This window comes from Macrotis lagotis, chromosome 5 (genome assembly GCF_037893015.1).
Source record: "Macrotis lagotis isolate mMagLag1 chromosome 5, bilby.v1.9.chrom.fasta, whole genome shotgun sequence".
Lineage (NCBI taxonomy): Eukaryota > Metazoa > Chordata > Mammalia > Peramelemorphia > Peramelidae > Macrotis > Macrotis lagotis.
Genome location: NC_133662.1, coordinates 190,320,921 through 190,345,902, shown reverse-complemented (window position 1 = coordinate 190,345,902; position 24,982 = coordinate 190,320,921). Strand labels below are relative to the sequence as shown.

The 24,982-nt window shown below is 36.1% G+C and overlaps 1 long non-coding RNA gene across 1 annotated transcript in view; it reads left to right on the top strand.

Moving 5' to 3' along the window:
• LOC141489999 (uncharacterized) overlaps positions 1-24,371 on the top strand; it is a 40,291-nt gene extending 15,920 nt beyond the window's left edge. The window contains exon 3 of the long non-coding RNA XR_012469045.1: positions 24,247-24,371. This is a non-coding gene — a long non-coding RNA (uncharacterized LOC141489999). The remainder of the gene's footprint in view (positions 1-24,246) is intronic.
• Positions 24,372-24,982: the final 611 nt, after the last annotated feature.

Below are 24,982 nucleotides of genomic sequence, written 5' to 3'. Positions count from 1 at the left end.
CTGAATTGCAATGAAATGTGGCATCTGACTGCCTTTGAGATGTTAATGGTAGAATGCTGAACTTGGAACCTGGAAGAACTGTATTATCCCACTTTAGATACCTACTCATTGTAAAACCTATGGTAAATCATTTAACTCCTCTTCAGCTTGGGCTCTTGGGCTCTTCATTTGTCAGTTGAAAATGTTGGGACTGGTGATCTATAAGGATCTCTCTAGAGCTAAAGCTATATTGGGATTTAGGAAATTCTGTCCTTGCAATAGGTTGCAGGGACAGACATATTCCATGCCCATTCTATCCACCTTCTCTGAATCTGATTAGGCCTTTTGCTTTTTTTGTGAGTCTCAGCCTCAATTCCTAGCCCTTTTGAAAGGTACGATTCTACAATTCCAAGTAGCTCATAGCTTTAGATTGTAGTCAACCAAATTAGAGAATGTCAATATATAACATTGAGGAGAAATCATAGAATGTGAAAGAAACTTTAGAGATTTCTAGACCAATATCCTCATTTTATAGGTAGGGCGATTAACTGGGGCCTAAAGACAACTTTTCACAAGATTCACTACTTGTGTTACCTTGGGAAAATCACTCAATCTCTCTCTGGACCGCACAAAAGGAAGAAGGAAGAAAATGAGCGTTTATTCAGCTCCTACTATGCACTTTGCTAAGCAATTTAAAAATATTAATTCATTTGATTTTCACAAGACCCCCTGAGTGATAGGTTCTATTTTTATCTCCATTTTATAGTTGAGGAAACTGAGGTAAATAGAGGTTAAATGACTTGGAGTCACATAGTGCCAGGGCTGGATATCAACACAGGTTGGACTCTAGGTCCAGGGCTCTCTCCATTGTGCCACCTAGCTGGCACAGTTACCTCATAAGCAAAATCAAGGGTTTAGATTAAATTCATTGAGAAGGTTCTCTATCTTGTGGTCCACAGAGCTGCTGTCTACATTGGTATCCCTATGTTTATAAGTGGATAAATTAAGACAATTAAGGTTTCAGTCACTCCTAAAAGAAATTTTCTGTCTCAACAATGCGGCTAAGAATATTGCCTAGGCTATCCTAACAACCTGCTCATTCATAGGATCTTGGGATAATTATAAGCATATAGCTTTGGAGCAAGAGGGGAACTTCAAAGTGGTTGACTCCAACTCCCTCATTTGATGAATGAGGCACAGAAAAACTGATTGATTTGCTCAGTGTCACACAGCTAGTAAGCATCTAAGGTAGCATTCAAGCCCAGTTTTTCCAGATTCACCAGTCACTATATGGTACTCTCTCACTTCTAATGAACTTTTCCATTTCTGCAATGTGTAAATGCTGCCTTTAAACTGAAATATAAAGGGGCAGCTAGGTGGTGAAGTGAATAGGAGCATCAAACCTGGAATCAGGAGGACCTGAGTTCAAATCTGACTTCAGACACTTAATAATTAACTATCTGTGTGATCTTGAGCAAATTACTTAATCCCATTGCCTTGTAAAAACTAAAAAAAATTGAAATATAAAGTAGATAGCTAAAAAAAAACCTAATTTCTAGCTCTTATTTACCCTCAACTAGGGGGTAAGGGGAGGAAATCTACATCTACTCACAGATTCCCCTCAGGATCTTAGTCAGATGGGGAGTTCAGTCACTATCTCCTAGAGGCTGTAGCTGAACAAAATTTTCCCCCATAACACCCTAAAGGAGGTTGTCTAGCCTTTGCTGTCAGTCATTCTTTGTCTCATTTCCTACCTAGCCTAATCACCAAGAACTGCTAAAGACCTTAGTTAAAAAAGATAGAGGTCTTCTCCCTGCATCCAGGGCCATCTCCAATCATCCTGATCATATCTGGCCATTAAACTCAAATGACTCCAGAAGAGATTGTGAAACTGGTGATTTTGCACAGCCCTCCCTCAATTAAATCCAATTCATTGCGTATCATGGCATTGCATCCCTGATGTCATGGTCCTATTTGAGAACAAAGGACAAAAAAAAAAAATAGCAAGCAATGAGAGGAAATCCACTACAACACACTGCAACAGATTCTACTTGGAAATCACTCTAATTAAAAAAAAATCTTTTTTCTTAAATCTTTGCTCCTACTTCTCCTGGGGGTCAAGTATAACAATCCTGATCTCTCTCTTGAAGAGTGGAAGCAAGTTCTCTCTAAGTCTTTTCTCTTCTCCAGGTTTCCCATCCTCCATTTCTTGGAGGAAATTGAGGTCATGGGATCCTTGGCTTTATAAAGGTGAGGAGGTTTTTGTAAATCCAAGAGGCTTAGATTTGAAACTGGAAGGGACCTCAGAGATCTTCAAATCCCCCTCCCTTATTTTAAAAATGTGTAACTGAGGTCCAAAAATGTGAAGAGACTTTTTCACAATAGAGCTGGGATTTGATCAGGTCCTCTGAGTCAAAAGCCATATTCTTTCCACAGGACCAAACTTCCTAAAGTCCACCTGTCAAATTTTATAATAAGAACACTGAAACCAAGGGTTGCTAATTTACTTGTTCAAGGCCATTCAGATAGTAAATAGCAAAAGGACATTCACCTCATGTCTTTTGACTCAAAATTCATCCTTCCCTTTGCTCATTGAAAATATCATCTAAACAGGCTTCCAGTGCATTGAGCCTTTGACTAATACCAGAGTGGAAAGTCTCCCAGACAATTGAAACTTCCCAAGTATCAGAACAATTTTTAACATGTCCATAATTTTAAAAAATTATTTTATTTATTTATTTTTCCAACTACATGTAAAGGGAGTTTGCAACCATCATTTTTCCAAGGTTTTGAGTTTCACATTTTTCTCCCTCCCTCCTTCCCTCCCCCCTCCCTCTGACAGAAAGTCATCTAATTAGGCTATGCATGTTTAACTATATTTTACATAGTTCCATAATAATCATGTTGTAAAAGTGAAATCAAATCAAAAAAGGGAAAACATTAAAGAGAAAAAATAAGACTTTTAAAAATTAAAGATAGTAAGCTTTAGTCTACATTTAAACTCCACAATTCCTTTCTGAATATAGATGGTATTTTCCATAACAAGTCTGTAAGAATTATCTTTGATTATTGTTCTGCTGAAATAAACAAATTCATCATAATTGATCATCATCCAATGTTGCTGTTAGTGTATATAATATTTTTCTGATTCTATTCACTTCACTCAGCATCAGTTTATGCAAGTCTATCATTTCAACTTATTCTAATGTACCATCCTTCACAATTTCTTTTTTTTTGCAAGGCAAATGGGGTTAAGTGGCTTGCCCAAGGCCACACAGCTAGGTAATTATTAAGTGTCTGAGACCGGATTTGAACCCAAGTACTCCTGACTCCAAGGCTGGTGCTTTATCCACTACGCCACCTAGCCACCCCCCTCACAATTTCTTATAGAACAATAGTGTTCTATCATATTCATATACCACAGTTTGTTCAGTCATTCCCCAATTGATGGGCATCCCCTTAATTTCCTGTTTTTTTCAACTTCAAGAAGAGCTGCCATAAATAGTTTTGTACATGGGTTTTTTTTTTACCCTTTTTTGTGATCTCTTTGGGATACCAACCTAGTAATGGTCAATGGTCAATGGATCAAAAGATATGCACAGTTTTATTGTTCTTTGGGTCCACTTTCAAATTCCTTTCTAGAAAGGTTGGATCAGTTCACAACTGCACTCACAGTGCATTAGTGTCCCAGTTTTCCCATATCCCTTCCAATATTGATGATTTTCCTTTTTGGTCATATTGGTCAATCTAATAGGCATAAGGTGATTCCCCAGAATTATTTTAATTTGTATTTCTCCAATCAATAATTTTTAGAGCATTTTTATCATATGATTAGAGATAGCTTTAATTTCTTCATCTGAGAATTAACTTTTCATATCTTTTGCACATCTATCATTTTTAATGAACATGTCTTAAAAAGGGATTTTCCATTTCTCTGCTTCTTAAATAGAGGGTGCTGAATATAATATGGCTGTGTTAGCAATCCACTTTTGCACTACCTAGTCATCATTTTGCATAGGCTTTTTAGTTTTTCTGCCTCACCTTCCTTATCCTATGGTCACTAACTCAAGCATTGCTAGCCCCATCTCCAATCTGGAGAAACCTTTCACTTTATAATTCTGAATCTTTTGGTCTAGAGGAAGTTAGATAGCCAAGTTTGTTGTGAATTCACTGTTTATATAGGAATCAGTAAGATTGGAAGTTGGGTTTCCCATAGCAAAATGGTGGTTTTCATTAGGGTCTTTGTGACAATTGTTAATGGACATTTTGTCTTTATAAACATAGTTCCATAGGTTGGTGGTTAAAAAGTTTGAGCTCTATAGAAATATATATATATATATATATATGTTGTACTCAGAAAGTCCTGGTTACTTATGAGTGGAGGAGAAATGAATAAACAAACATCTGCTTTTACTCTAAAGGAAATAATTTACCTGTAAATGCTAACCCTCAATGAATGATAAATAAGTCCTCTCCTCTCTTGGGTCTAGCAAATCTTCCTGTCTCAAGCTTCCTCTGAAGTAGGAATTGCTGGGTGCAAGGTTAAATCACAGGCAAGAACTGATCTCATTCTAAAAAATCACTCAACAGATACTACTGTTTTTATTACTGTTAATAATTGGTGATATGTCATTACATTTCCAGGTACTTTCCAATCATGTGTATGTTATTCATTCCTTTATTCTCTTTGATTTTTAGGGAAAGTTACCAGCTTTGGCAATTCTTAAGACTGTCACTCTAACTAAGATAGACCTTATATAAGGAAGTGTTTAAAAGGGCTGTAAATCTGACAATGTAGTGGAAAATTCTAGCCTTCAGACTTCTGATCCATGAAATTAGACCTTGTCAGAGTATGCTCCTGATCTCTGGCAGAATGGTTTTTATTCCCAAGGCCAAGAGGAAATATGGGTCATGGATATCATCATCTTTTTCTTGGATTTCCTAACAAAGTCATCATATGCCTTTTATTGGAGTATAACTAGCACTAAACTGGGAATCAGAAGACCTGGATTCTGTTCAACTCACTAGATATGTAATCTTAGGCAAGCTATTCCAACCTATCCTCAGTTTCCTCATCTCACGATATTAAGCCAGGCAACACATTAGATGTTAAGAATATAAAGGAACTCATGAAAGTCTGGTCCTTCTAAGAATTGACATTCTCCTGGAAGAGATAATATAGACACACATACTTACATAACAAATACAAGATAATATTTTTAGGAAGAGTTACAAATCTTGGCTACTGGAAGGGTGGGGGATCATATAGGAGATGGTACTTGAGCTCAGCATTCATGGAAACTTGAAATTTAAAAAGCAAAGATGTTAAAGCAATAGATTCTAGGCATCAGTGATAGTCTGTACAAAGACATGGAGATGAGACATGTATGAGTGATGAATGAAAAAGCATGGAAACAAAATCACAAATGACTGTGTGAGTTCATATGCACGTGAGTGTGTGTACACCAAGTCAACAAACATTTAAGTACCTGCTATTTGGCAGACATTATATAAAAAGACAGATTAAAAAGTAGTTACTGTTCTCAAAGAGTTCACAGTAGAGATGATATGCAAACCACTATGGACAAATGTGATAAATGCTGGATAAGTTAAAGGGGAGGTAATCTCAGTGGAAAGGCACAAAAATTAAAGACAACTGGGAAAGGTTTCTGTAGAAAATAAATTTTAACTGAGACATGAAGGAAGTCAGAAAGCAAAATATGGAGATGAGATGAGGGACAGAATTCCAGACATAGAGCACAAAGTCTAGCTAGAGTCAAAAGAAGGAGTGATATATCTTAAGGAATAGCAAGGAGGTCAGTGACACTGGATCACAGAGTAAAAGATGAGAGTAAGGTTTAAGAATTCTGGCGGTGGGGGGGGAGGTAGGTTATGAAGGGTTTTGAATGCCAGATAGAAGATTTTTTATTTGATTCTGGGAGTAATGTAGAGTCATTGAAGTCTACCAAATGGAGGGTGATGAGGTTATATTTGTGCTTCAGGAAGATCTATCTGACAGCTGAGTGCAGAGAGAGAGAGACCTAAAATTAGGGAAGAAACAGGCTACTTCAATAGTACAGACAGGAAAAGATGAGGACCTGCACCAGGGTGAGGGATAATGTAAGATGTATAAGAAAGATGTTGCAGAGGCAAAAATAATAGGACTTGGTAAAAGTACATTAATTATGGGACAATGAGAGCGACAGATGACACTGTTTTTCAATCTGTGTGAGTCCAAGTATTGTAATTCTCTTGACAGTAATAGGGAAGTTCAATTTTGGTCAAATTGTTTGAGATTTCCATGAGAAACCAAGATTGAGTTGTGTGCATGTGTCTAACAAAAGGCCATTTTTTAGCTGAACTACAAAGTATATCTGAGGATCTTCAAATAAATTATTTGCTTTAGAGACAACAAAATTGTTTTATAAGAAACTAGGTATCCATAATTAACAAACAAGGTAAAATTTATTTTATTTATTTTTTAACCAGTGATTTATGTGACTCTATTGAGTTGTGTATTCCTTTTCTAAGAGGCTAAGTAGTCTTTGAAAATAAGGACTGCTATGTAGATAGGACAGTTACAAAAAAGCCTAAACTGTAAATGGTGTAAATTGTATATTTATATAACCTTTCATCATCTCAAAACTCTCATATTTCACAACCTCCCGGTTAAATGTGTAAAAAAGAAAGGGCATTAGGGGAATGGAGTCTGATTGGTGCAATGGAAAGTATGCTCAATTTGGAGTCAAGAAAACATGGGTTCATATCCCAGCTCTGTCACTACTTATTACCTCTGAGACCTAGACAAATCCCTTCCATTCTCTAAGACAATTTCCTCAACTATAAAATGAAGGGATTGGGTCAGATAACCTCTAAGGTCCCTTCATGCTCTGAATCGAAAATTTCTCATCTTTTCTTCCCTCATCTCAGCTTTCTGAAACATGGCCTTTGCTTTCATTCTGGTTTGCAATAAAGCATGTAACTCATTGAAAGTACTGAATTAGTCCCTATGGCTGACGTTCCTCCTGTCCAAACTGACAGTCAAAGGACCTGGGTTATGATTAGGCTTTGTCACTAGCTTACTCTGACCTTGAGTAGAAATGAAAGACTACAGGAAGAGTAATTCAACATGTCCTATGTAATCATCTTTCTTCTCAGAAGAGAAACCAAAGCTATGTCTAAGTGACACCAAACAGGCAGATAGAAAGGCACCACTCTTAGTCAATTATCCAGATGTTTCACAATTCCAGATGTGTAGCATTATAAAACCAGACTGTCCAGGTGTATGATTAAAGTTTTTCAATTTTCATCCAGATGTTTTTGGCACCATGTAGACATAGCCTAGGGGCCTCCCTGACAATAACCACCAACTTTGTACTGATAAGGGAAAGAAGATCACCAATAGAGGGATTTAACCTCAATTCAAAGTCAAGATTACTTTATTGTTTAAACATGTTGATGTGTCATAATTGGCATTTTTTTAAAATTGAAATTTAATTCAAAGTATACTGGTAAAAGTTCAGTTCTTTGCAGAAAGATCTGGTTTCAGTTTTGTGAACGGATTGTGACATTCAGGATTATTTTTAAGTCAAAATAGTTCCTTGTTTTGAAACTTTTGTAAAAGTCAAAAGGTGGGGGGGAGGGGACTATACTATTGGCACTCTTTTCTTTTGGTTTTTGGAAACTAGCAGTCATAAAAAAGGATTTATCATAATTTATTGTTTGAATACCAAAACCACCTTAAAATTATAAATCTCATTTAAGTAGATATGTTTACTTCCCCAAGCTGGGAAAGGATGAAAATAAAATCATTTTCCTCATTTTTGGGGGGCTGAAAGATATATTCATTTAAGGCATTTATATTAAACAAAATGATCAGGACAAGAGGAAAAAGACATTTTTAAATGTACTAATTGGAGATCAGTCTAGATTAATGATTAATATCTACAAAAAAAACCATATAGCATTGTTCTAACCATGCCACAATTTTATTTTGTCCTTTTCCATTCCTGTTTATTTTAACAGCAATCCTCCCCTACCCTGTCTTGATACTCACTTCTCCCTTATCAATCCTCCCTTTGAGCAATTCTTCTGTGGCTTCAAGGTCCATTTCAGGTGGCTATTATTCCAACTAAACTTCTTTGATCTTCAAAACTGAATGAGTTCTCTCCTTCCTCAAAGAATTATTTTACTTAGGAAGGAAATAAGCTAGCTTTTATTAAATATCTATTATGGGGCGGCTAGGTGGCTTAGTGGATAAAGCACTGGCCTTGGAGTCAGGAGTACCTGGGTTCAAATCCGGTCTCAGACACTTAATAATTACCTAGCTGTGTGGCCTTGGGCAAGCCACTTAACTCCATTGCCTTGCAAAAACCTAAAAAAAAAAAAAGAAAGAAAGAAAGAAAATCTATTACGTACCAGCGACTTTGGTAAGCACTTAAGTTATCATCTCATTCGATCTTCACAGCAACTCTGGAAAATAGATGCTATTTTTATCCTCATTTTATAGTTGAGGAAACTGAGGCAGTGAGGGTAAATGACTTGTCCAGAGTAGCTAGCAAATATCTGAAACTATTTGAAATCAGATAGCCCTGATCCCTCCTTTGATCTTAAATCACATTCTTTGCAGCATACTTATCTGTGTTCATATCTTATTTCCCTCTTGAGATTTTAGTCTGAGGAGAAAGTGGCTTTCATTTGCTTCCTCAGATCTAGTGCAGATATTTAGGCAATGTGGGCACTCAGCACTTTGAATTAAATAGAATGGACAGTAAAATAATGAATTTTAGAACAAGAATGAACCTTAGAGAGCATGTAATCCATGAACCATCATTAAGCATTTATCAGGCATCTTCTATGTGCCCTCAGGATACAAAGATAAAAAAAAAGTCCATGTTCACAATGAATTTGTATTCTATTGGAGGAAATAGTACTTACACATACAACTATATACCAAATACATAGAAAAGAAATACAAGGTGGTAAACTATAAGATAATTCAGAAGGCAGCAGTAGGGGTGGGGTTTGATTCAAGGATAATTTCTAAATCAAGATGGTGCTTGGTTTGAATTTCATCTTAGAGAAAGTGAAAAATTCTATGAGTAGGAGTTAAGGAGGGTACTCTAGACCTCCAGGTGACCAGTGTAAAGGTATATAAACTGTATATTGTTGGAGAGCTGTTTGTGAGGAATAGTAAACTAGGTTGACTACATTGAAAAGTGAGATTATTTCCCAAGAGGTTGGAGAGAGCATTTGGAGCCAGGCAATGAAAATCTATAAAAGTCAAACAGAGATGTTTGTATGCTTCCCATGTGGCAATAGGAAAATATTGAGCATTGATTGAGTAGAGGAAAGGCACAGTCAGATCTTTGTTTAAGGAAAATCCAATCCTATCTCTTTACTGATGAAAAATGGGAGGTTAACTGGCCTGCCCTAAGTCATGCAAGTAATAAGAGAATCAAGATTTGAACTCAAAACTGGTGAGTCTAAATTTAGTTCTCTTTCCACTGAGCCACAAAGGCACTGCAAGTGTTGGGAACAAAATGCATAGTGTCCCAAGTTTTTGCACAGTTTTAAGTTAACTTAAAGACTTTTGTGCAGTTTTAAGTTTAAAAGTTTAAGTTTAAACTTAAAACTGCACAAAGACTTGGGAAATTTTGTACATACACAACCTCTGTCTCTAATCCCTCTTTAAAAATAATTTAACATGATCTGAGTGAATGAATCGAAGAGCAGATAAATTTTGCTGGGTTGAGGGCAGGAGAAGGAATGAACTAAAGTCCACAGTACATAGTGATGATGCCTTTCACAATTACATTAGTTTGGTTCAGGAGTCAGCAACCTCTTTAGCCTCAAGTCCAATAGAACAAGGGAAAAAAGAAACTAAAATGAAAGAGAGAGAGATGAAAATAAGAACAAGACAGAAGTAAAAAAGGAAGGAGAAAAAGATGGAAGAACAAAAGAATAGAGAAATGAATCAGGTGCCTATTGTGAGGAATGATCAAATGTCAGCAATCATTGCCCTGATAAAAAAATTTTGGTTCACAGTTGCTTTTTCCCTGTTCTAGTCAGATCTATAACTAGCAATGGAACAGTGAGACTTTTCCCCAGGGTGTTGTACTCTGGGAGATGGGACATGCATTTCCTGTCCAATATAATGGTTTTGTACTACTGACTCATACTGGTTCATACTATCTTGTGATACAAAGGCACAACCTGGCTCCCATCTGCAGATTCCCCTAACCATAGCACCCTCTCAAGGGTTGCTTTACCTCCTGTCCCCAAGGAGGTGAGGATAGGATTTCTTTCACTCTGTCCCTACTCCCTTTTTCCCCCCTGCCCTCCTCCAGGGATGGTGGTGCAGGGGCAGTATTGAGGCAGAGCTGAGCTTCACCTTTGCTTGGGAAGGTTTGCTCAGATGCCAGTATAGCTCAACCCTTCCTAATCAGAGGTGAGGCTCAATTCTGCCTCATCTGCCACCCTCTCACCACCTCCCTACTTCTAACCCCAAACCTAGGTTTCTTCTTACTAGAAGAAATTTATCCCTCTCTTAAAGAGGGATACTTTAAAAGTTCCTATCTTTTCTTCCCCCTTCTCTTCTGATTCCTCATTTTAGTCTAGAACTAACCCAGAATTTTAAATTTAGAGGGGACTTAGTCTAACCAAGGTCATGAAGTACACTGCATATCTCAACAAAGAATAATCCCTAACAAGTGTCCTTGAAATCTATCAAAGTGACTTGTTGTATAGCATGTTGGAATTTTACTCAAGACTAGAGTTTGGGCCAGCTAGGTGGCGCAGTGAATAGAACACTGGCCCTGGAGTCAGGAGTACCTGAGTTCAAATGTAGCCTCAGATACTTAATAATTACCTAGCTGTGTGACCTTGGGCAAGTTACTTAAACTCATTACCTTGCCAAAAAAAATAAAAGAAGAAGAAAGAAAGAAGAAGAAGACCTGAGTTCAAATATTGTCTGAGACACTTTTACTGGCTATGTAGTCAATTAACCTGTTTGCTTGAGTTTTCCCATTTGTAAAATGAGAATCATAAGAAACCACAGGGTTGTTCCAAAGATCAAATAAGATAATATACATAAAATATAAATGCTAGCTGCTGTTGCTATTTTATTATTATTATTATTTCCTTAGGCAGTCCATTTCACTTTGGGATTAGCTGTAATTATTAGAAGTTTTTTGTTTGTTTGTTTGGTTTAGCTAAAGTATAATCCTGACTCTGTCACTTGGACAAAATCTCTTTGGTTTTTCTTCTGGGGCCAAGAACAAGAGAAGTTTTTTTTCTATTTGACAATTCCTCACATACCTGATGGTGATTATGGTCATGATTCTGCTGCTTGCTAGTCGGATTATGCAGGACAAAACACTTCATCTTAGTTTCATAATCTATAAAATAAAGTACTAAGGTAGAGTAAAAAGAGAAGGTAGATCTGAGTTCAAATATTACCTTTTCCAGGGTTACTAACTAACAGTCTTGGGCAAAGAGGATATACCCTCTTTATCTATTTTTTTGAACTGTAGACCTAGAACTAGAGAAGATCCCTGAGGCCTAGATAACTCCTTAATTTTACACATAAGAAAATTTAGAGCAAGAGCGGTTAAGTGATGTTTCCAAGGTCACACAGTAAGTTGAAGACCAGCTCCTATGACTCCAAATACAGTATTCTGTCCATAGTTCCAAGTAAAATACTTCTAGTTGTGGGTCAAGGTTTTCCATTTATACTCTGAGATCCTGGAGAAAAGATAAAGCACAGGTTTCAACGAAATAGCAGAACCAATCATTTCTTTGAAAATTTCAAGTGCTATATTGGTAAATGTTTAACGACTGACTTTGGTGGGGGGAGGGATTATATAGAGGATAAATTTTTAGTAATCATAATTTATATTATTCACATTTAAATAATCATAATAATTTATATTAACTTTTTCTCCAACACCTTTTTAATACTATCAACAAAACAACAAGTTGTAAGAGCATTTGCCAATCTCCAAGGTTTTATGCCTACACTGAAAATTTAACAATCAGCTATCCTGAGTCAATATGAGCTAGTTTGGCATCCTCCTAGCCGTGTATCATTTGCAAGAATTGTTTTTTCCCATTTTACAGACACTCTTGTTAGGAAAACTTTGAAAAAGCTAAAGAAAAGAATGATCATAAAGCAAAAAGTCAATAGCAGGTGTTCTGGGAAACATTCATTTCTTTTCTTTTTCTGGCTACTCTTGTTAGTTTTCAATCCTGTGCCTTTCCTTTCTAACTAACATCAAAAAGCATATCCATTTTCCTTTGCAAGAGAAGTATTTTTCAGGTCTCCTAGGGCTAAGAATTGATTAATATTCTAATTCTAAGTGAATGATATTCCACTTTACCTTCCAAAAGCAAGTGATAATGAGACAATAATGAAAGTCAACAATTCCTGGATGCCATCCAGATTTCTGAAGTTTTGTTATGATTCCCAGAGGCTAACAATGTCAGACAAATCTATTATCTTTCAGATTGCCGTTTATCTCAAGCCTGCTCTCCAGGACCAGCTCTTTTTTTCACTTTATCTTGAATCCACAGATACTGACCCATCTGACTTCTGCAGAGGATAAACTAGGGTTACTTTCCAAACTAGACATAAATATTCACATATAAAGCAAAGAGAGAAAACCTGGAATTGGTGGAATTCCAACCCCATGATTTGCTGTGGGTTAGTGGTTAGATTCATTCTCTGCAGTGTTATATGTGACCATTGGTTAGCCTATTAAGCTGCTAAAAAGTTGACTATGAAGTTCAAAGTGTGCAGTCCAAATTGGAGCAATATTGCTACTTCCTTGCCAATATGGTGACCAATTAGGGAGTCGAGGTTTGTTTGTGCCTGGTGTCAACCATTTAAATTTGACAAGTTTGGCCACAATCTAGGGCAGAAGAAAATAAAGTAAGTAATGGGCACTTTTAGCAAAACTCACAATCTTATCTGCAAATTGGAATAAAATGAACTCTTAAGTCCTTTGGGTAATTTTGAGGAGACTGATGAAAATTGAATTTTAATTGTTCTCATTTTTATTGAAAACAACTAGAGCTGAAACTAGTCATTTTAGTGCCTAGGGCAAGGCCAAATGTCCTTCATATCAACTTTGCAATTCACAACATGGAAATAAGACAAGTAATTAAGATAAATTGAGGACATTAATCCCTGGAGACCTTAGGAGGAGAAAAAAGAGACCCAGAGACCCTCTGCTACCTTAAAGCATATACCACGGTGAGGAAGAGCCAGCACAGGTTGCTGTGATAATACTGGTAGCTTCCTATTTTAACTTCTATTAATAATAATAACTAGAAGTTATGGGTTCTAATCCCTGTTTTATTATTCAACTACCTATTTAACTCTGTGACTCAGTTTCCTCATCTATAAAATAGATGGGTTGACTAAGATAAATTGAACTTTGAAATTTTGATTCTATATCCACAAAAATGTACTTGTCCCCATCAAAAAATTAATATACTGTCCCCAATAATAGAAATATCACTGAGAGTAAAATAAATAAAAATAGCAGCCTTTGTATTCACTTGACTTAAATTATTACTTTTTAATCAAGTAGGCAAATGACTGTCTGAAAGATTAGGTTAATCTATCCCCTGGGACCTAAGTTAATATTTTGAATTAAAATTTGGAAATTTCAGTCCTGAAGCAATATTTTTAAAACAGTATTTTACTTGATCAACTATAATGGATACTCCTTTTAGTAGTTCAGTGACGAAGAACAATCCTGAGCGGCCTGTTATGGAAAATGTCATACATATCCAGAGAAAAAACCATGCAGAATGCAGAACAAAATCTATGTTCACTTTTTAAAACTTCTTTTATGTTGCTTCTTTCTCTCTCATGCTTTCCCTCCTCCTTAGTTCTAATTCTTCTTTCACAACATGACCAATTTGGAAATATGTTAAATACAATTGTACATGTACTACCTATATCAGATTGTTCATGGTCATGGGGAGGTGAGGAGGGAAGGGAATGTGATAGAAAAATGTCAAAGTTTAAGGTTGAAAACTATTTTTCATGTAAATGGAAAAAATAAAAGCTTTAGAAAAAACAGTATCTTGCAGACATAGAAGAATTACTGTATGTTCTACTATGCTGGGAGAATCTATTTTATTAAGAATTAGCTTTGGGGTGGCTAGGTGGCACAGTGGCTACAGCACCAGCCCTGGAGTCAGGAGTACCTGAGTTCAAATCAGGCCTGAGAAACTTAATAATTACCTACCTGTGTGGCCTTGGGCAAGCCACTTAACCCCATTTGCCTTGCAAAACAAAAACAAGAAACCTTAAAAAAATAAAAAAGTATGAAAAAAAGAATTAGCTTTACTGAAGGACAGAGAACCTAAGTAATTTGATACAATGATTTTGCCTAGTATCTTAATTTAGATAAACAAGATATAAGCCAAAGGAAGTATGAGACACATAGTCAATGGTATGGTCCAAAAATAAGAAAAAACATTGTATCATTTTAGAATCATGTGACCTGCTTAATTAGAACTAGAACAATTTTTTACTTTACAAATGAAGAAATTGAGGCACAGAAAAATGAACTGATTCACCCAACTATTTAGGAACTCCATGAAGCAGTACATTTCAGAGATTAGAATAGTTGAGGAGTTTTATGAGGAGAAATGGGGTCCTTCTCACACAAGTACTATTCACCTTCCATTCTCTGAGGTGACAGACAAGAAAGAGTCAATTATAAAAAAAAACCTGGTTTCTAGCCTAGATGCTTTCATGCATAGAAGACTCAGATTTAAGGAGTTCTCAGATGTAATCTTTGATCCCCAGAGAAGAAGCAGAATAGGTGGGAGTGATACCCAAGAACGGTTATGGTTGGGAAGAACTAGCTTATTAGACAGAACCAGCTTATTAGACAGAAAGAACAATTTTGAAAAAAAAAATGTTTTTTTCTAAACTACAATTATATCCCATTACATAGTATTACCCCCATTATCAATGGAAGAACTAGTTCAGGGATGTTTCCCAAGGCTACTTCTCTCAATTCTCTCTCTCTATACTTCCTAGATATCACATTCAATCTTCATTCATAGCTTCAATTATAATCTCTATGAAGATAACTCCCAGGTCTATAGCTAACCTGTATATTTATGAACTTCTTACCATATATATGCCCCCAATAAAAGCATAGCAGGAGACAGAGCCAGATCCAAGCACTGCCATCTGGATCAGGAGATGGAGTCTAGATTCAACCATCATATCTCCAATCAAGAGTTGAGGAGGAAGCAGTACACCATCCAAGATTATAAGAGGGAACAGAATCTGATTTGAAAATGAAGCACCAATTAAGAAACCACAAGTAAAGAAATGAATAAACAGAAGAAAATGCTAAACACAATGAAATACCACAATAAAAATAAAGATTGAGAGAAGTCCAGAGGTAAACCCAAAAGACAGTAACTTCACAAAAAGTCCAAAAGAAATGTCAGAGAAAAGAAAATTCAAGTACAAAGACTAGAAAAGTACTTAGGAGAAATCATTTAAATGAGACAGAAAGTAATGTTCAATGGATATTCCAGTAGGAATAATAGAATGACAAGAAGAAATAGTACACCACCATGAGGTGGTAAATCTAACCCAAGAATTGAACTCCCTGAAATTAGTTTGAACTAAGAAAAAAAACCAGTAACTCTTTGAGACAAAATATTTAATAACAAAATCAACAGATTGAAAAAAGCAGAAAAAATATAAAGATTCTATTATTAAAAATAACTATGTCAAAAGGAAGCTAAGTATTATAGTCTATTTGAAAATCATGTTAAGGAAAAATAACCTGGTTAAAATATTTCAAGAAATCTTCATTGAAAACTGTTCAGATATGCTATGAGAAAAATATGAGAAAAATAGAATGAATCCATCAATTATTTCCTGAAAGAAGTCACAAAATTAAAACTACCAGGATTTTTAAAACCAAATTCAGAGTTTCCATATCATATATAAAAATCATTGAAAGCAGTAAAAACAGAGTTCAAGAACCAAGAATTCTTGAACAGTCAGTCTTAAAGAAGCTGACAATGTAAAGGAGAGGACAGCATGGTATAGTATATTCCAAAGTGCCAAAGATAAAGGGTTGAAACCACAAATAATTGCCTATCTGACCAAACAGTATAATTCTAAAGGAGAAAAGTGGATTTTAAATAAAATAACAGACTTTCCAGAATTCAGGATGAAAATGATAAAATTGAGTAGAAATTTTAAAATGAAAATACAGAAGTAAAAAAAAACACAGAAAAATTAATACATTTGATCAGTTGGAAGGGACTCTATAATGATGAATTACTTATATTATGATAGCAAGAAGTGGCATTCCATAACCCTATTGTCTTCATGAATCCCATAGAAAGTTAATAAAATAGACAGAGAGCTTAGGGATGGTATGGATCTGTTTTGACTGTCTTTTAGAAGGAAAAAGGAAATGGGAGAGATAGAGGTTATATTGAAGAAAGAAAAAAGGAAGGGGAGCAAACAATAGCTTATATAACAAAAGTACATCATATGAAGACTATACATGAATAGAAGAAGGAATGACAAGAACCAGACATCCCATAAATTTCATTTTCTTCTGAACTTGACAAAGGAAGACTGAACTCTCTCAATCTCTCTCTCTCTCTCTCTCTCTCTCTCTCTCTCTCTCTCTCTCTCTCTCTCTCTCTCCCTCCCTCCCTCCTCCCTCCCTCCCTCCTATCTTTCTCCTAATGAATATTGATACAAAATTTTTTAAATAAAATACTAGCAAGGAGATTACAACAATATATCATAAAGATACGAAGTTGGATTTATATTCAGAATGTGGGGTTGATTAAGTATTAGGAAAACCATAGTCATAATTGACCATATTAAAAGCAAAATCAATAAAATCATATGTTTATTTCAATAGATACAGAAAAGGCTTATGGCAAAATTCAAAACCCATTCCTATTGAAATATTAGCAAGTCCAAGAATAAAAGAAATGTTTCTTAAAATACTAAAGTCAAGAACAAGCTATCTGTAATAGGGATGAGCAAAAAACCTTTTGAATAAGATCAAGGGTAAATCAAGAATGTCTGTCACCATTACTATTCAATAACGTACTAGAAATGCTAACTATAGCAATAAGAAGTGAAAAAGATTAAAGAAATCAGCATAGGTTGGGGGAAGCAAAACTATTAATTTTTACATTTGATATGCTATTGTTTGTCTTCTCTTTTTTTTGTAAAGTTAAATGACTTGCCCAAGTTCACAGAGCTAGGTAATTATTAAGAGACATAAGTCACATTTGAACTCAGGTCCACCTGACTCCAGGGCTGGTGTTCTATCCATCACACTGCCTAGCTGCCCCATTTTGCTTCATTCTCAGAGGACCATGCCATCAGGAAAGTGATGCCTTGACCTAAAAGTGATTTGGATTTAAATGAATCAGGGTGTTGCTCCTCTGGAGCCAGTTAGGTCCAGCGTCAAGAAATAGATCACAAGGACTAGAGATGGCGCTGGATGCAGTGGGAGACCTTGGCCTTTTTAAGCTAAGGTCTTTCCCGGGTTTCAATTTGATTGAGGCAATGCTAGGTAATGATTAAGACTAGGTAAGAAATAATTCACAAAAAAATCAATCTGGAAGGGGAAAATCCTCAGGCTTTCTGACTAAAATGGAAACAATTGCTATTTTCACTTCTGAATCCTTAGGGCCCAAACTATGGCAAAAGTCTTGATACACAATATGATGGTTTGCTTAAAGTACCTTAAAGAGGCAACTAAAAAAGCTAATTAAAATTCAGCAAGTTCAGCAAAGTTACAGAATATGAAATAAACCCATACAAATCATCCTCATTTCTTCATATTACCAGCAAAAACCAGAAGGAAGAGATAGTAAAAGAAATTTTATTTACTATAACTACAGACATTATCAATTACTTGAGAGTGTACCTGCCAAGACAAACAGGGACTTTGTGAACACAATTACAAAACATTCTCTACACAAATAAAGACAGATCTAAATAATTGGAGAAATACTAATTGTTTTTTGATAGGCCAAACCAATATAATAAAAATGACAATATACCAAAATGAATGTATTTATTTTGTTGTATATCAACTAAACTCCCAAAAGATTAATTAATAACAAAATTCATCTAGAGAAATAAAAAATCAAGAATATCAAGGGAATCATTTTTTTTTTAGTTTTTGCAAGACAATGGGGTTAAGTGGCTTGCCCAAGGCCACACAGCTAGGTAATTATTAAGTGTCTGAGACCAGATTTGAACTCAGATCCTCCTGACTCCAGGGCCAGTGCTCTATCCACTGTACCACCTAGCCAGCCCAGGAATAAAATTTTAAAATGAGGAAATAAACCTAACAGTACCAGATCTCAAACTATACTATAAAGCTCTAATTGCCAAAAACAACAACAAAAAACAATTTGACACTGCATAAGAAATAAAGAGGTTGATCAGAAGAATATGTTAAGAATACAATATATAGAAGCAAGTGAGATTGATAACATTATTTGATATAACCCAATCTTAGAAATTAAGCAAGAACTCAGTGAAAATTGGAAAAGAGGCAGAAACTAAATGTAGACCAACATCTCACACTATATACCAAGATAATCTCGAAATGTAATACATGATTTAGAGACAAAGGTGACATCATAAGGAAATTGAAGGATCATTGAAGAAGTTACCTGTAAACTCTATCTGCAAAGGAAGAATTCATAAACAAACAAGGAGAAAAACTGTCAGACAAAAGACTGGGAAAGACTTAAAAACTCCAGCCGATGACATCTCTAGTCACTTCAGAGGACTAGTCACTAGTCCTTCAATGAAAAGTATATTATTATCCATTTCCTAACAGAGAGGTGATGGACTCAAGTTACAGGATAAGACATAATTTTGGACAAAGTCAATGTGCATGACTATGCATATGTCATATTTTTAACAATGGTTTTGCTTTCCTTTTTTCCAATGAAGTGGTCCAGATTGGGACTAATAATAATATCGAAAATTAAGAGGAAAAAAAGACACTGAAGAATTTTTACCTACACAGAAAATAACATAAAGATGTTTACAAAGAATAAGAAGTTTACAAAGAATAAGGAACAAGCAAGATAGCTTCTTAAGTTCTACAGTCAGTTTATTATATTTTGAAAAAGAAAAACCAATCTGTAAAAATGAGATTCACAGTTTCTGTACAATACTTTTTCTATTCATATATATATATATATATATATATATATATATATGGAAAAGTTTATTTCACTTGATATTTGATATGTTCAGTCAAAACTCTTTAAAGAATGAAACTGAAATAAACTTTAAAGGAAAAACAGTAATTGCTGAATGACAGTAGCAAAGAGAGAGCTTGGAAGTGGCGGCAGGGAGCAGAGGAGTCTACCAACTCCCCTTCTTGTCAGAAGCATGAAGGAATGTGAAAGGAAGAGATCTCGAATGAAGGGATACTTGTACACAATGAAAGAAAGCTTCAGAAAGAAGGGAGGGAGAGCAAAGAAAGGTGGATTTGGGGAAGAGGTAGGGTTGCCTTCATTCTAATGTTCACACCTTCACTGACTTGCCCAACCATTGATTCTATGTTGATCCCAGACCTTTGTCCCCAGGGTTGCAATTACACTGGGAAAATAGGTTCAGAGACTTCACTAATGACAATCAATCAGTCCATCAAAAAATATTTATTAAACCCTGCATGTCCCATAGGTTCCCATAAACAAATCAAAACTTTTTCCTATTAATCCAAAAATGAAGCAGGCAAATACTTCCCTGAAGATGAAACCAGAAGAGTATAAAGATGGAGGAGAAAGGATGGAATGCTAACGCTGGCTAACCACAATTCTGTTCACTTTTCATTGAACAAAAATTTATGTCTTTTCTACAATAAAGAAGTTGTTGTATGCTATTTAGGGAATCCAAATTGTTAAGAGAGTCAACTCCCAAAAAGAAAAAAAAAGGAGGGTCTTGCCCATGACCAATGGCTGACTCTGACTTGGAGAAACTATGTTCTTACAAGGTGGCAACCAGTCATATTCTCAGTCTATAACTCTCACTATCAAAATGTTCACAAGATTCTATCACTATGATTTCAAAACCATTCATTTGGAGGGCATGCAGAAAACTAGTAGCTATTTGAAGGTTAACTGTGGTTTTAAAGGTTTATTTTTGGAGTAATTCATGAAAAGCAAGACAGTATCTCCCAGTATAATCTACCCTCTTAAGCCTTTTATTCTCAGGATGGTCACTTAATTGACCCTTTTGGGTTTCCACCAGGATATGCCAAGCAAGGGATTTCTTCTGCCTTATAAAAATAGATAGTTCTTTCAACTACCCCCCTTCAATATTGAGAAGAACTAAACTTTTCTTTCTTCTCTACAGAAACAATGGTGCCCCATTTGGGGACTTGGTATTTCCCCTACGCTCGCAGAAGTTCAGAACGCTGGCTCTACTAGGGGAGACTTGGGGGTTTCCTGTCTCTAAAGAAGCATTGCTCTAGCCTGGCTCTGATCCAAGCCATGAAAGCTTTTATAATGCCTTTCCTCTCCTTCCGGCATCCTTTGCCAATGTAATGTCTCTGAACTGGGACTTAGGGGGCAGCAATGTTAGATTCCAATAACCAGGAATGCAGGAAGCACTGTGGACACTGTTCTGAGCTGAGCTGAGTCTGCAACAGACTGGTGCTGATACTGACCTTTGCCAGAAACACTTAGAAAATCACCCCAAAGCCATTTTCCAACAAAACATGGTGATAATGGCTATGGTGTCTTATGACCCACCTATATGGTCAGAAAAACATCCACTATGTGGTATGTGTGTGTATATGTGGCATCACAACAGCAAGAACCTCTGACGGATGGTGGGATGGATTCATCCACAGAGTTGCTTCCCTGGATCTTAGTCAAGGCAGGGCTACAGGATCTGACCCAGCAAATTTACAAGTGAGCCATGGAATTAAATAGATTGGAAAGTACCACCACCTTTTTTTAGTCATGCAGTCTCAAATCCTCTGAGTCATCAACCTTACCCATATCCTTCTACCCTGGCATATACATGCAATCAGCTACTAAATTCTGTCACTATTACACCTGTAATGCCTCTTCAAAAGTCTAAATCAATACTTTATCACACCACCAATACCAGTATTGGTTAACACAGGAAATCAGCCTATAAAAAAATACAAATAAATTATATTTATTATTTTAACATTCGGATCTGTCCTACCTTCTTTATTTTGCAGTAGTCAGGAGGTATTGACTTCCTTAACGATACTCTGTGTTGTAAAGAGCCTAGTAGACGTAATTGATTCTTTAACCCCTTCAAACATCAAAAGTTATAACCAGAAGTCAAAGCAATTTTCCAGGAGATTCTATTCTCAGCTTCACATCATCTGTGAGATTATGCTTAAAACTCCTCTATGTTTTTTTTTAATTTCCCACCTTTTACATAGGATTGATCCATCTACAAATTGTATTCATCTACAAGAGGTGATGATTAAGAATACAAGAAATCATTTTTGCTGTTTTCTTCCAAATTTTTAATAGGAATTTTGTTCTGTGTGATAATATAAGAAACAATTCTCTTTGTCAAAATATCTTTTTTTAAAAAGGTGATTTCCTGGAAAGCACAGATTCAAAAAGGTAGAAGGAACTCTAGGGACTATCTGATCCAGATAGCACTGAAAACTAGAGTCAGGAACACCTGAGTTCGAATTCAGCTGCAGACTTACTAGCTGTATTATTCTGGACCAGTCACTTAAGCTCTGTTTGCCTCAGTTTCTTCATCTATAAAATGGGAATTATAATAGCACTTACCTCACTGGGTTGTTTTAAGGATCAAATGAGATAATATTCACAGTGGTTGGTACATAGTAAGTGCTGGAAAGTATTTTGCAACAATCTTGTCTACAACATATCTTCTAAGTCTTCAACTGCTGTTTACTTGAAGATCCCCTAGTGACAAGGACATGTCTCCCTTTGGGGGGATCCCCTTCTACTATTTTTTAACAGTGAAATAGTAAGTAGATAGAGCTCTAGGTCTGCAGTCAGAAAGAGCTGAATATAAATCTAACCTCAGACTTTGACTTGCTTTGTGCCTCTAGACAAGGCTGCCTCAATTTCCTCAACTATAAAATGGGAGTAATAATAGCACCAAACTCCCAGAATTATTCTAAGGATCAAATGAGATACTCTTTGTAAAGTTCTTCAAAAATCTTAAGGAGATATATAAATACTGGGTATTAGTATTTATTACTATATTACTACACATTAGCAAGTTTTCTTTAGAGCCTAAATTTGCCTCTATAACTTCTACCCATTGAGGTTTAGCCGTGCCCTCTGGGGAATAGTAAGAAAAAGGGGAAGGGGTGGAAACAGAAAAACAAGTTAATGGGCAAACCATGTCATTGAAAAGAAGTAGTTCTCAAGATTTAATAGGCATTTATATTAAACAGGCTGCAGCCTATGATAGGGGTAGGAAGTAGTCTGGTTAAGGGTGAGAGACTACCTTTGCCAAGTTCCAAGTCTTCTCGGCCCCAGTACATTCTGAGTTTCATCAAACCTTTAGGGGTTTGAATTTGTTTAGTCTTGGCAGGGGGAAAAAAGGGCAGCTTCCTGTCTCTAGGAGCAGAGGCTTAAAAACTCATCAAAAGAATTTTAGACCATCAAATGTCTAATGAGCTGAGTTTAAAGAAACCGGAATCATATGGATCAAGTTTCCTTGAAAATACACTGGGGCTTTTAAAAAAAATCAAGTAAGCACAGAGGAGGGAAACAGGGGGGTAAACTGCTTCTCAGCAGGTTTCTGACCCTAAAACACATAGAGGGTTAATTCAAGATAGTTCCAACCCAAGTTCCCTTCAAACTACACAGAGGCCATCATACATTTTTAACTGCTAAATGAAAAATCAATGGAATAAGATTCTGAGATACTGAATTACGCACTTAAGACAAACTAGTTTTAAAGTTGGCTACCATGACATAGGGTGGCATAAATCTACTGCTTCTTCCATGAGCCAAACATGCAGCTTTTCCTGGCAAGTGTTCAAGGCCTTATTTTTTTCTTCTTTTTCTAACCATAGCACAGGAACCATCATGAAAATGGCCTGAGTCACAGGTTGATTACATCAAAGAGTGTTTGTCTTGGTTTTCAGCCTGTTTGGGTTCAAACCAAGATAAATTGCAAATTGACTAAAGTCACTAATCAACAAGTATGTTTTTCTGGTTCTTTCTGCTAAGGAATGTACAGTAGTTTAGGGGTTTAGGTATTCACCACCTTCCCTTGCCCTTATTCAGCAAATCCCTAATGGTAACAAATGATATGGAATGGGTACATGGGCTTGAATTTCTCTTCCCCATTGCTTCATGTCACTACAAGTAGAACAAACCTTCAGGTAAGGCCTGAACTATTAAACCTATAGAAAAACACCTGGAAACCATAGAGGACTGATGTATGTTGAGGAGATGCTTCCTGATATCCATCTGTCAAAATCTTATTCATTAAAACATTCCCTAAATGAGTCTTTCCTGCAGAGCTGATCACCTCCTTTTTCTGTAAAGTTTTAGCTCTGAATCCTTCTCTCTTAATCCCACTCAATGCTGACTGATATGCAATGATTATTTTATCACAACCAAATTAGATGCCAATAAGAACCCAACTTAGCATCACAATGGCGTGTTTCTACATACAACTCGGCATTTTAAGAGCATTTTGTGACAAGTAGAGAACAATAAATTAGATTATTCCAGGGTTGGGATAGGACCAGATATATTACTGATGACAATGTATGCCCTGTCCTATAATAAGAGTGTTGCCTCAAAATGAGGAGAGAACATGGGTAACATACTGACACTTTCTCAGAAATTGTGTAATACAAATAATAATTTTATTATTTAGATTGTATTTTACATTACCTACTCTTAGTTCCTTCCTAGATCTTTGGTCTGCTGCTATGAAGTTTTTCATAATTCTTGGATTTGGATTTGGATTGGGAACCCAGTAAACTCTGGTTTAACCTAACATAGTTTCATTTTCAGTTACATTCTCAGACCATAACTTGTACCACATTCCCTTTCTATAGGAAGATTCTTTTTCATTCAATCATTTATTGAACAAATATTTATTAAACACTTATGATATGATAGGAACTGTACTAGACGGAGAAATATATGCTCTCTAGCCATCTTTATGCTAAGCCACCTAAGCTTACTATTTATTTTTTTTTCCCTTGAACCCAGGTTCAGATCCAGGACCAGCATTCCAGTTCCCAAACTGTGGCTCTGAGCTCCTGACTGTAAGAGGTCTCCATATCTAGCCCAATCCAAATTCAGGATGTTGCTTAATTACTTTGAAGGAATAAATAATGACAAAGCATTTATTAAGTCTTCATGATACACAAAGCACTGTGTTGACCTCTAAGCATACAAATAGGAAAGTTAAGACAGTTCTTGTTCTCAAAGAACTCACTTTCTATTTGGTAAGACAACAATCCATATAGGAAATTTCAACTACAAGTTATTTGGAAAGATCCCATGGTTCAGTGGATATGATGACATAACAGATGACATTTCATGTCCTTTAATGTCATTTTCACTAAAACCAAATATATTTTTGATGCTGAACCTTTTGACCATGACAAGGATTTGGGTATCTTTAAGAGTTGTGGCTGCTGAGAGAGACTTCAGCTTCTACCCATTAGTAGCAGTTGGTCAATATTTGGAGGTAGTAGTGGTCAGCATGTTGGCAGTGACTTGAATGATATGGTGCAAGTCATGCTCCTAATTGTCTCTTTGCTTTAACTAGGCTGGCTTTCCTGCCCAGTAGGTAGCAATTGGTAAAGATGATTGACCTCTCCACTGGAATTGGTTCCTTCTCTGATGGTCACAGGGGTTGTGGTTTTGGAGATTCTGCTATTCCTGGTTTCCTTTGGCTTACCTGACCTTTGATGTTGGTCAGTTATTGGTATTGGACCCA